The sequence below is a fragment of the Chlorocebus sabaeus genome, chromosome 24 (genome assembly GCF_047675955.1).
Source record: "Chlorocebus sabaeus isolate Y175 chromosome 24, mChlSab1.0.hap1, whole genome shotgun sequence".
NCBI lineage: Eukaryota > Metazoa > Chordata > Mammalia > Primates > Cercopithecidae > Chlorocebus > Chlorocebus sabaeus.
This window is the reverse complement of record NC_132927.1, coordinates 82,289,665-82,299,607: the sequence shown is the minus strand read 5'-3', so window position 1 is coordinate 82,299,607 and position 9,943 is coordinate 82,289,665. Positions and strand designations below refer to the sequence as shown.

The 9,943-nt window shown below is 59.6% G+C and overlaps 1 long non-coding RNA gene across 1 annotated transcript; it reads right to left on the bottom strand.

The window, feature by feature from the left end:
* Window positions 1-803: 803 nt before the first annotated feature.
* LOC140710019 (uncharacterized) lies at window positions 804-8,693 on the bottom strand. Its single transcript, XR_012090896.1, has 2 exons — window positions 8,546-8,693; window positions 804-1,587 (listed from the first exon to the last, which is right to left on the bottom strand). It is a non-coding gene; the product is annotated as an uncharacterized lncRNA (long non-coding RNA).
* Window positions 8,694-9,943: the final 1,250 nt, after the last annotated feature.

The window sequence follows — 9,943 nt, the reverse complement described above, 5'->3', positions numbered from 1 at the left end:
ATCAGCGAGATGGATTTGCAGCACAGAACTGAATAAATTCTCCTGAATGTGGAGCAGCACAGAAGCAAGCACACAGAAAGTGCCTGATGCCAGGGCAAAGTTCAGTGGGCACCTTCAGGCATTGCTGCTGGGCACAGACACTCTGAAAAGCACTGGCAGGAACTCCCTGTGACAAAGCAGAACCCTGCAGGCAATGCCAGCCCTAGAGCCCTCCCTGAGAGCCTCATGGGCAAAGATGTGCAGAACATCTGATTGTCATAGGCCCAAACTGAGGGTGAAGCAAATGTCCATCTGAAGGAGAACAGGCAAATAAACAGTGGCAGGTTCATGCAATGCAAACCCAGACAGCCACGAGGACAACAGTACAGGGTTATGAGCGATTCTGCGGTTAAGTTCATGACAATGCTGAATAATTGGAGTAACAACGGAAACTCCAAGAAAAATTTTCAATGTGATTTCTTCTAAATAAAATTTACCGCCAGCAAAATGAACTGTCTTCCTAAGGAATACATTTGCCAGTTAGAAAACCATAAAGAAAACCAAGAACATGATAATCACATAATCAAAGTAGTGGTTATTTCTACTGGGGAAGGAAGAGGGTATGAACTCAGACACACAGGGTTGGTAAGTCTCCTAACAAGAACAGAACAAATACATTACAGAACCTTGAAAACAGCAGTTAAACTTCTAAATCGCAAGAGGAAAATGCACACAGCTGTGTTTAGAAAATTCTCACTCCAGCACTGTTCACAAGAGCAAAGACATTAACCCAGGTTGGAGAAATAAACGATGACGCAGGCAATTGTACAATGATACAGACATATATTTAGTATATGAGACATCGATGATGTATCCCTGAAGAAACGACTTTAAAGAGAAAAGGCCTGATGTGTGGAGCACTCACCTCCCTGGGCATCCCCGGACAGGCTGCAGGTTCACCGTGTGGCAGGGCAGGCCGGTACCTGCTGGCAGCTCCTATGGCCTGACGTGGAGTAAGCACAGAGCCCCGAGGGCATATACCCCTGAGGACGGCACAGTCAGCGAATTCCAGAGAGAAGCAGCTCAGCCACACTCCCCCACCAGAGCCCGAGAGGGACGCCCATCTCGTCCCTCTCGAGAGAGAGCAGGGAGGCAGAGCCCAGCTCCTCCACAGCCAGCACCACCTGGGCACTGGCTGCCATCTGGCAGGCACAGCGCAGGGGCTGGGAGGAGGGGCAGGGACACCAGGCAGGGTCAGCACCCAGAGAAAACTGCAGAAACCTCACACATCCACCTCAGCCTCCCCTGACCTGGACCTCACCTGGCCTGGGCCCCACCTGGCCTGGACTTCACCTGGCTTGGGCCCCACCTGGCCTGGACCTCACTTGACCTGAGCTTCACCTGACCCGGGCCTCAACTCACCTGGACCTCTCCTGACCTGGGTTTAACCTGTGCTGGAACTCACCTGACCTCGGGCCTCACCTGCACATGCTCCAGGTCTTGCTGGAACCTGATTAGCACTGAGGCTGCAGAAGCTCGTCCAGGGTTGGAAAATGAGTCTGGAACTCTCCCACATCTCACCTTTCTGGGTGGAGGCACCTGGTGGCCCTGAGAATATAAAAAGCCCCAGAATGATGCCTGCGTGATTTGTGGGCAATTTATGAACCCGAAAGGACAAGGCTATGGGGTGGGTAGGGACAGTAGGAACAGATGCCAGCCTGAAATGCAGCCTCAGGACACAGGTGGGCATGGACACTGTCCACCACAGCGAGGGGCAGACCCGGGTGTCCCTGCAGCAGACCTGAGAACGCTGGGCCCACAGCCTCCCCTCAGGGCTCTGCTGCCTCCTCAGGTCAGCCCTGAACATCCCGGGTTTCCTCGGGCCTGGCGGTAGGTTTGAAGTGAGGTCTGTGTGACAGTGGTATTACTATGGTGGTGGTTATTACACCCACAGCGTCACAGAGTCCATCAAAAACCCAACCCTGGGAGCCTCCCACCACAGCCCTCCCCGCGGGGGACCGCCGCGTGCCATGTTAAGATTTTGATTGAGGACACAGCACCATGGGTGTGGTGGCCACCACAGCAGTGCAGCCTGTGACCCAAACCCACAGGGCAGCAGGCACAATGGACAGGCCCATGAGTGACCACGCTGAGCTCCAGTCCGCCAGCCCGCCAGCCCCAGAGACCATGAAACAGATGGCGAAGATCACCCCACAGGTCAACCAGACCTGACTCCAATGGGTCCACACAGCTGCTGCCCTCCAACCCCAGTCCAGATGGGGACAGGGCCGGCCCCACAGCACCATCTGCTGCTGTCCGGCCAGCGGTCCCAGAAGCCCCTCCCTCAAGGCTGGGCCACATGTGTGGACCCTGAGAGGCCCCCATGTCTGAGTACGGGCACCAGGATTGGGGGGATGGTCCTGTGCACTGTTCCTGCCCCTGTGGTCCCTGGCCTGCCTGGCCCTGATGCCTGAGTCTCTCCTGGGTCATTTCCAACACAGAAGACATTCCTGGGGACAGCTGGAGCTGGGCGTCCCTCATCCTGCCCGGCCGTCCTCAGTCCTGCTCGTTTCCTGACCTCACCGGGGAAGCCAACAGAGGACTCACCTCCCACAGTCAGAGACAAAGAACCTTCCAGAAATCTCTGTGTCACTCCCCAGTGGCCTCTTCTAGGATAGTCCTCGGTGGCATCACAGTGGGAACCCACATCTGGATCAGGACGGCCCCCAGAACACAAGATGACCCATGGGGACAGCCCCACAGCCCAGCCCTTCACAGACCCCTAAAAGGCGTCCCACCCCCTGCACCTGCCCCAGGGCTCAAACTCCAGGAGGCCTGACTCCTGCACAACCTCTGGCCGGACGTCACCTCAGCCTTCCTGGAGGGGACAGTGAGTCAGATCCACCTGCCCTGGATGGCAGGCAGGGAAGATTCAGAAAGGCCTGAGATCCCCAGGAAGCAGCACCACTGTCAATGGGGACCCCAGACGCCTGGACCAGGGCCTGCGTGGGAAAGGTCTCTGGCCACACTCAAGGGGTTTTTTGAAGGGCCCTCTGTGTGACTGTCACTGTGTGACTATGGTAACTACCACAGTGATGAACCCAGCGGCAGAAACTGGCCGGACACCCAGGGCCATGCAAACTCCTCAGCTCTGAGCTCTCCAGGACCAGAAAAGCCCGGCCCGAGCATTTGTGCCCAGACCATTTCAGCCCATGGGATGGTGTCCCGCACACTGTCTGCCTCCAAACAGGGGCTTCAGAGGGCTCTGAGGTGGCCTCATGATGACCACAGGTGCCTGGCCCCTTCCCCAACAGCTGCACCAGACCCTGTCCTGACAGCTGCCCCAGTTCCAACAGCCAATTCCTGCGGCCCAGAATCACTGTAGACACCAGCCTTGTTCCAGCACCTTCTACCAATTGCCTGGATTCCCATCCTGGCTGGAATCAACAGGGCAGCGTCCCAACAGGCAGGACTCACACACACCCTCCTCTGAGAGGCCACTCTGTTCCGAAGGGCCAGGCCCTGGACAGTCCCCTTCACCTGCCACTATAGAAATGCCTGCCGTTGACATCCCCACCTGTCAAAGACCACTTATGGAGACCCCAGCCCATGATATATTTGTAGAGAGAGTCCCTGAGGGATCTAAGAAGGAGCCATGCCCAGTTCTGCCTGGACCCTCGGCCAGGCTGACAGGAGTGGATGCCGGAGCTGGGCCGGCACTGGGTCGCATAGTAGCTCAGTGGTGAGGAGGACAGGAGAGCACAGGCCCGTCCCAGAGCCCAGGTGGCTGCAGATGCCTCTCCAGGTCGACACTGTGCATGTCTGGTCCCTAAGCAGCCCCCCACGTCCCCAGTCCTGGGGGCCCCTGGCACAGCTGTCTGTACCCTTCCTGCTCCCTGGGAAGCTCCTCCTTGAAGGGGTGGCCTGCCCCTCCACACCTGTGGGCGTTTCTCGTTAGGTGGAGCGAGAGAATTGAGAAAAGAAATGAGACACAGAGACAAAGTATAGAGAAAGAAAAAGTGGGCCCAGGGGACCAGCGCTCAGCATACAGAGGACTCGCGCTGGCACCGGTCTCTGAGTTCCCTCAGTATTTATTAATTATTATCTTTACCATCTCAGAAAAGGGGAAGTGGCAGGATAATAGGATCATCGTAGGGAGAAGGTCAGCAGTAAGACATATGATAAAGATCTCTGTGACATGAATAAGTTTAAGGAAAAGTGCTGTGCCTTGATATGCATATATAAACATCTCCATAAACCTTTTTAGTGCATAAAGAGCAGCATTGCCGCTAGCACCTCCCACCTTCAGCCCTAAGGCAGTTTTCTCCTTTCTCAGTAAATAGAACATACAATCGGGTTTACACCGAGATGTTCCATTGCCCAGGGACAGGCAGGAGACAGGCTTTTCTCTATCTCAACTGCCAAGAGGCTTCTTTCCTCTTACACTAGTCCTCCTCAGCACAGACCCTTCACGGGTGTCAGGCTGGGGGACGATCAGGTCTTTCCCTTCCCACGAGGCCATATTTCAGACTATCACATGAGGAGAAACCTTGGACAATACCTGGCTTTCCTAGGCAGAGGTCCCTGCGACCTTCCACAGTGTACATGTCCCTGGGTCCTTGAGATTAAGAGAATGGTGATGACTTTTCATAAGCAAGCTGCCTTCAGGCACTTGTTTAACAAAGCACACCCTGCACAGCACCAAATCCATTAAACCTTGAGTCACCACAGCACAGGCCTCTTGCAAGGACGGGGTTGGGGGTAGGGTCACAGATTAACAGCATCTCAAATGCAGAACAAAATGGAGTCTCTTATGTCTACTTCTTTCTATATAGACACAGTAACAGTCTGATCTCTCTTTTCCCCACACCTCCTGACAGTCCCGCCTCCAGTTTCAGCTGCGGTTATTGTCAGGGGATGTCAGGCTGTGGTGGATACAGCTACAGTTACCACAGTTTTGCCACCCATAGCAGAAAACAGGCCAACCAGATTGGCCCCTAACTTGCAGCCTCAGGCCTCCAGCTCACCTGCTTCTCCTGGGGCTCTCAAGGCTGCTGTTGTCTGCACTCTGCCCTCTGTGGGGAGGGTTCCCTCAGTGGGAGGTCTGTTCTCAGCATCCCAGGGTCTCATTCCTACACGGAAGGCCAAGGGCTGGGCCTGCCAGGGGCACAGCACCCTCACATGCCACGGCTAAGACAGGGTGGGCAGCCTGGCTGGGGACAGGACATACTCCTGGGGTATCTGTCACTGTGCCTAGTGGGTTACTTGCTCCCAACCAATTCAGTCCTCGCCAAAATCCACACTGCCTCCCTTGCTAGGGGCTGGCCTGGTCTGCTGTCCTTGGAGGCTGCTGACCTCCAGGATGGCTCCTGTCCCCACTTCTAGGGCCAGAGCAGATCCCAGGCAGGCTGCAGGCTGGGAGGCCAGCCCCTCCTTGCCAGGGTTCACTGCAGGTGATGAGGGCAGGAAATGGCATGAACACAGGGATGACTGTGCCATCCCCCAACAGAGTCCATCCACTCCTGCTCTGCACCGCACAGCCCCCAGGCCAGTCCACGACAACCAGGTCCCCACATCAGAGTCACTGCCTGGCCTTAACCTCGGGAGGACACCTCAATCCCCACTCTGTCTAAAGGACTGAGAGGCACAGGCCCTCTCCCTTATGGTTCCCCCACCTGTCTCCGGCCAGGATCCTCAGGGGGTGGACAGAACGGACATCCGCCTGATTGGCCCCCAGGAACCCAGAACTCTCTCCAGGGAACCCAGCCTGGGCACCCCCTTCTCCAGGACCCAGCCCTGCCCCCCTCCCTTCTGCCCGCCTCTCATCACCCCATGGGAATCCGGAATCCCCAGGAAGCCATCAGGAAGGGCTGAGGGAGGAAGCGGGACCGCTGCATCATGGGGCGGGAGGCTCCGTCTTCGTGAATCCAGGGAAGTGCCAGCCACCTAGAGGGTCCACTCTGCCGAGGGCTCCCACAGTGGCCGGCTGTGGGGAAAGACCAGCGACGGTGTGGGGGAGGGCTCAGGGCCCCGTGGTGCTCCATCTTGGATAAGACCAGCCCTCTCACCCACGGACCCGCCCACCTCCTCTCCACCTGGACACCACCCTGGCCACAGGTCATCCACACCATCCTAAGTCCCACCTACACCAGAGCTGGCAGTGCCAGTGTAGACAGACGCTGGGGTGCAGGGGGACCTCCAGGGCAGCTTGGTGGAGGAAGGGAGAGGAGGTCAGTGAAGAGGCCCCCCTCACCTGGGTCCAGGATCTTCCTCTGGGACCCTCAGATCCCACCCGCTCACCCGCTCCAGGCTCTGGGAGGACAAGCAAGATGGGAAATTGTGTGCGGGACCCTCTCACAGTGGAACACCCCCACTGCGGCTCAGGCCAGACCCAAAAGCCCCTCAGTGATCCCTCCACTGCAGTGCCAGGCCTGGGGGCAGCCCCTCCCACAAAGGACAGACCCAGCACCCCGAGGAGGTCCTGCCAGGGGGATCTCAGAGCCATGGAGGAACAGGATATGGGGCCCCTGATACAGGCACAGACGTCAGCTCCATCCAGGACCGCCAGGTCCCGCCCTGGGAGGAACCCCTTTCTCCAGTCCCTGCAGGCCAGGAGGCAGGTGACCTCTGCCTCAGACCCCCACTCCAGACACCAGACAGAGGGGCCAGCCCCCCAGAACCAAAGTTGAGGGACGCCCCGTCAAGGACAGACCAGACCAAGGGATGCTGAGCCCAGCACGGGAAGGTCCCCAAATAGACCAGGAGGTTTCTGGAGGTGTCTGTGTCACAGTGGGGTATAGCGGCAGATCCCACAGTGACACTCACCAGGCCAGATACCCCATCCCAAGTCAACAGAACAGCGAGAAAGCAGAGCCACGTTTAGGATCCGAGGCCGCACCTGACACCCAGGCCAGCAGACGTCTCCCTTCCAGGTCACCCTGCCCAGTCCTGCATTTCTGCAAGAACAGGGGCAGCCTGAGGGGTCCAGGGCCAGGAGATGGGCCCCCTCTACCCTGAGAAGTGTTAGGCAGGACCCAAGCACCCTCCCCTTTGAGGTTGACCTGCCCAGAGGGGCCTGGGCCCGCACCACACAGCGGGATGGAATGTGTGCAGGCCCCGGTCTCTGTGGGTGCTCCGCTATCTGGGGTTCCCGGTGCTCACCCCACACCTAAAACGAGCCACAGCCTCAGAGTCCCTGAAGGAGACCCCGCCCAGCAGCCCAGCCCCCACCCTGGAGGCCCCAGAGCTCAGGGACCCTGGGTAGATTCTGAACAGCCCCGAGTCACGGTGGGTATAGCTGGAACGACCACTGTGAGAAAAGCTGTGTCCAAAACTGTCTCCCGGTCACTGCTGGAGGCCCAGCCAGAGAGGGGAGCAGCCGCCCGAACCCATGTCCTGCCGGTTCCCATGACCCCCGGCACCCGGAGCCCCACGGTGTCCCCACTGGATGGGAGGACAAGGGCCGGGGGCTCCGGCGGGTCAGGGCAGGGGTTTGATCCCATCCTTCTGCCCTGGCCCAGGGCCCCTGGCTGGAGTTGACCCTTCTGACAAGTGTCCTCAGAGACACGGGGATCAGCAGCGCCTCCCAACATCAACCCCAGGCAGCCCAGGCACAAACCCACATCCAGAGCCGACTCCAGGAGCAAAGACGCCCCAATACCCTGGGGGACCCCGACGCTGATGACTCCCCACTGGAATCCGCCCCAGAGTCCACCAGGACCAAAGACCCCGCCCCTGTCTCTGTCCCTCACTCAGGGCCTCCTGCAGGGCGAGCACTTGGGAGCAGACTCGGGCTTAGGGGACACCACTGTGTGCGCAACCTGGAGCAGGACACAGACCCTTCCTTCCTGCCTTTGGGCAGCAAATACTCTGGGGTCTGGACCGGGAGGAACTTCTGGAAGGTCGCCGAGTACAGAGCCCCCCGGCTGAAGTGGCCCCAGGAAGACCCCCAGGAGGTGGTCCATGCCCCTTCCGCCCAACTGGACCCCATGACCTCCCTAAGAGAGTGGTGTCATGCAAGGCAGGTCCTCTATGGAGCCCCCTTCAGATCCTCCCAGGTCCCCACTGGGCCTCAGTCCCAGCTCTGGGAATGCAGCCGCCTCGGGCACACCAGGCCCAGCCCAGGCCCAGCCACCCTGCCGTGCCCAAGCACACACCCTGGAGCAGAGCAGGGGGCATCTGGGAGGGGCTGGGCTCCCACCCCGCCACCTGCACACAGCCACCCTCTGCAGGAGGGTCAGAGCCCCCATGGGGTATGGACTTAGGGTCTCACTCACGCGCCTCCCCACCTGGGTGAAGGAGCCTCATGCCCAGATCCCCGCAGCAGCACTAGTCACAAGTGGAGGGGCCACCCTGACCTGGCCCCTCAGGCTTCTCCAGCCCCAGCTGCCCTGCTCTCCCTGGGAGGCCTGGGCTCCACCAGGCCACAGGTCCACGGCACAGCCCACAGGAGCCGACCACACACGGCTCACAGGAAGAAGATAAGCTCCAGACCCCCAGGGCAGGGACCTGCCTTCCTACCACTGCTTCCTGCCTCAGACCTCCGCGCCCTCCCCCGTCCACTTACAGACAGGTCAGGAAGCTGTTCCCACACAGTCCAACCCCAAACTGGGACCATCTGGCACTCAGATCGCTACCATTTCCTTCTCTATTTGCTCCCAGTGCCTCTGTGCTCCCTCCCTCCTCCCTCCTTCAGGGGAACACCCTGTGCAGCCCCTTCCTGCACCCCACACCCTGGGGAGACTCACCCTGTACCCCACGCCCTGGGGAGATCCGCCCTGCACCCCACATCCTGGGAAGACTCGCCCTGTACCCCACACCCTGGGGAGACCCGACCCTGCACCCCACGCCCTGGGGAGACCTGCCCTGCACCCCACATCCTGGGGAGACCCGCCCTGCACCCCACATCCTGGGGAGACCCGCCCTGCACCCCACGCCCTGGGGAGACCCGCCCTGCACCCCATGCCCTGGGGAGACCCACCCTGCACCCCATGCCCTGGGGAGACCCGACCTGCACCCCACGCCCTGGGGAGACCCGACCCTGCACCCCACATTCTGGGGAGACCCGTCCTGTACCCCACATGCTGGGGAGACCTGACCCTGCCTCCAGCCCTTTCTACCCTGCTGCTCTTGCTGCCCACCCAGATAACCCGGGTGTCCCAACACTTCAGCCCATGCTCTGGGGAAACCCGACCCTGCCTCCAGCCCTTTCTACCCCACTGCTCTTGCCACCCACCCAGACAACCCTGGGGTCCTGTCCCTATAACCCTCACCCAAGTCTCTACCTAGACCCGTCTCCCTCCCTCCAGACACCCCTCCCAGGCCAGCTCTGCACCTGCAGGCCCACTCCTTTACTGCCAACACAGCCTCAGTTTCTCCTGCCTGCGCCCACCCCTTACCTCCTCCTGCAAACAACTCGAGCTCCTCCTCTCCTGGGGCCCCTGAGCCATGGCACTGACCCTGCACTCCCCACCCACACACTGCCCATGCCCTCACCTTCCTCCTGGCCACTCCGGCCCCGCTCCCCTCTCAGGCCTGGCTGTTGTATATCCAGGACAAAAGCTCACACAAGTCTTTGCCATGCACGCCTGGGCCCTTGCCCTCACTGCCCGGTTACAGGGCAGCCTCCTGTGCACAGAAGCAGGGAGCTCAGCCCTTCCACAGGCAGAAGGCACTGAAACAAATCGGCCTCCAACACCTTGACACACGTCCGCCTGTGTCTGTCACCGCCCGCACCTGCAGGGAGGCTCGGCTCTCCCTTTAAAGATGAGGAATCCAGGCAGCAACATCACGGGAGAATGCACGGCTCCCAGACATCCCGGTCCTCTCACAGGCCTCTCCTGGGAAGAGACCTGCAGCCACCATGGAACAGTCATGGAGGCCGCTGGATAGTAACTGAGTCAGTGACTGACCTGGAGGGCAGGGGAGCTGTGAGCCCGAGCCCAGACTGTAGGGATAGAGACCA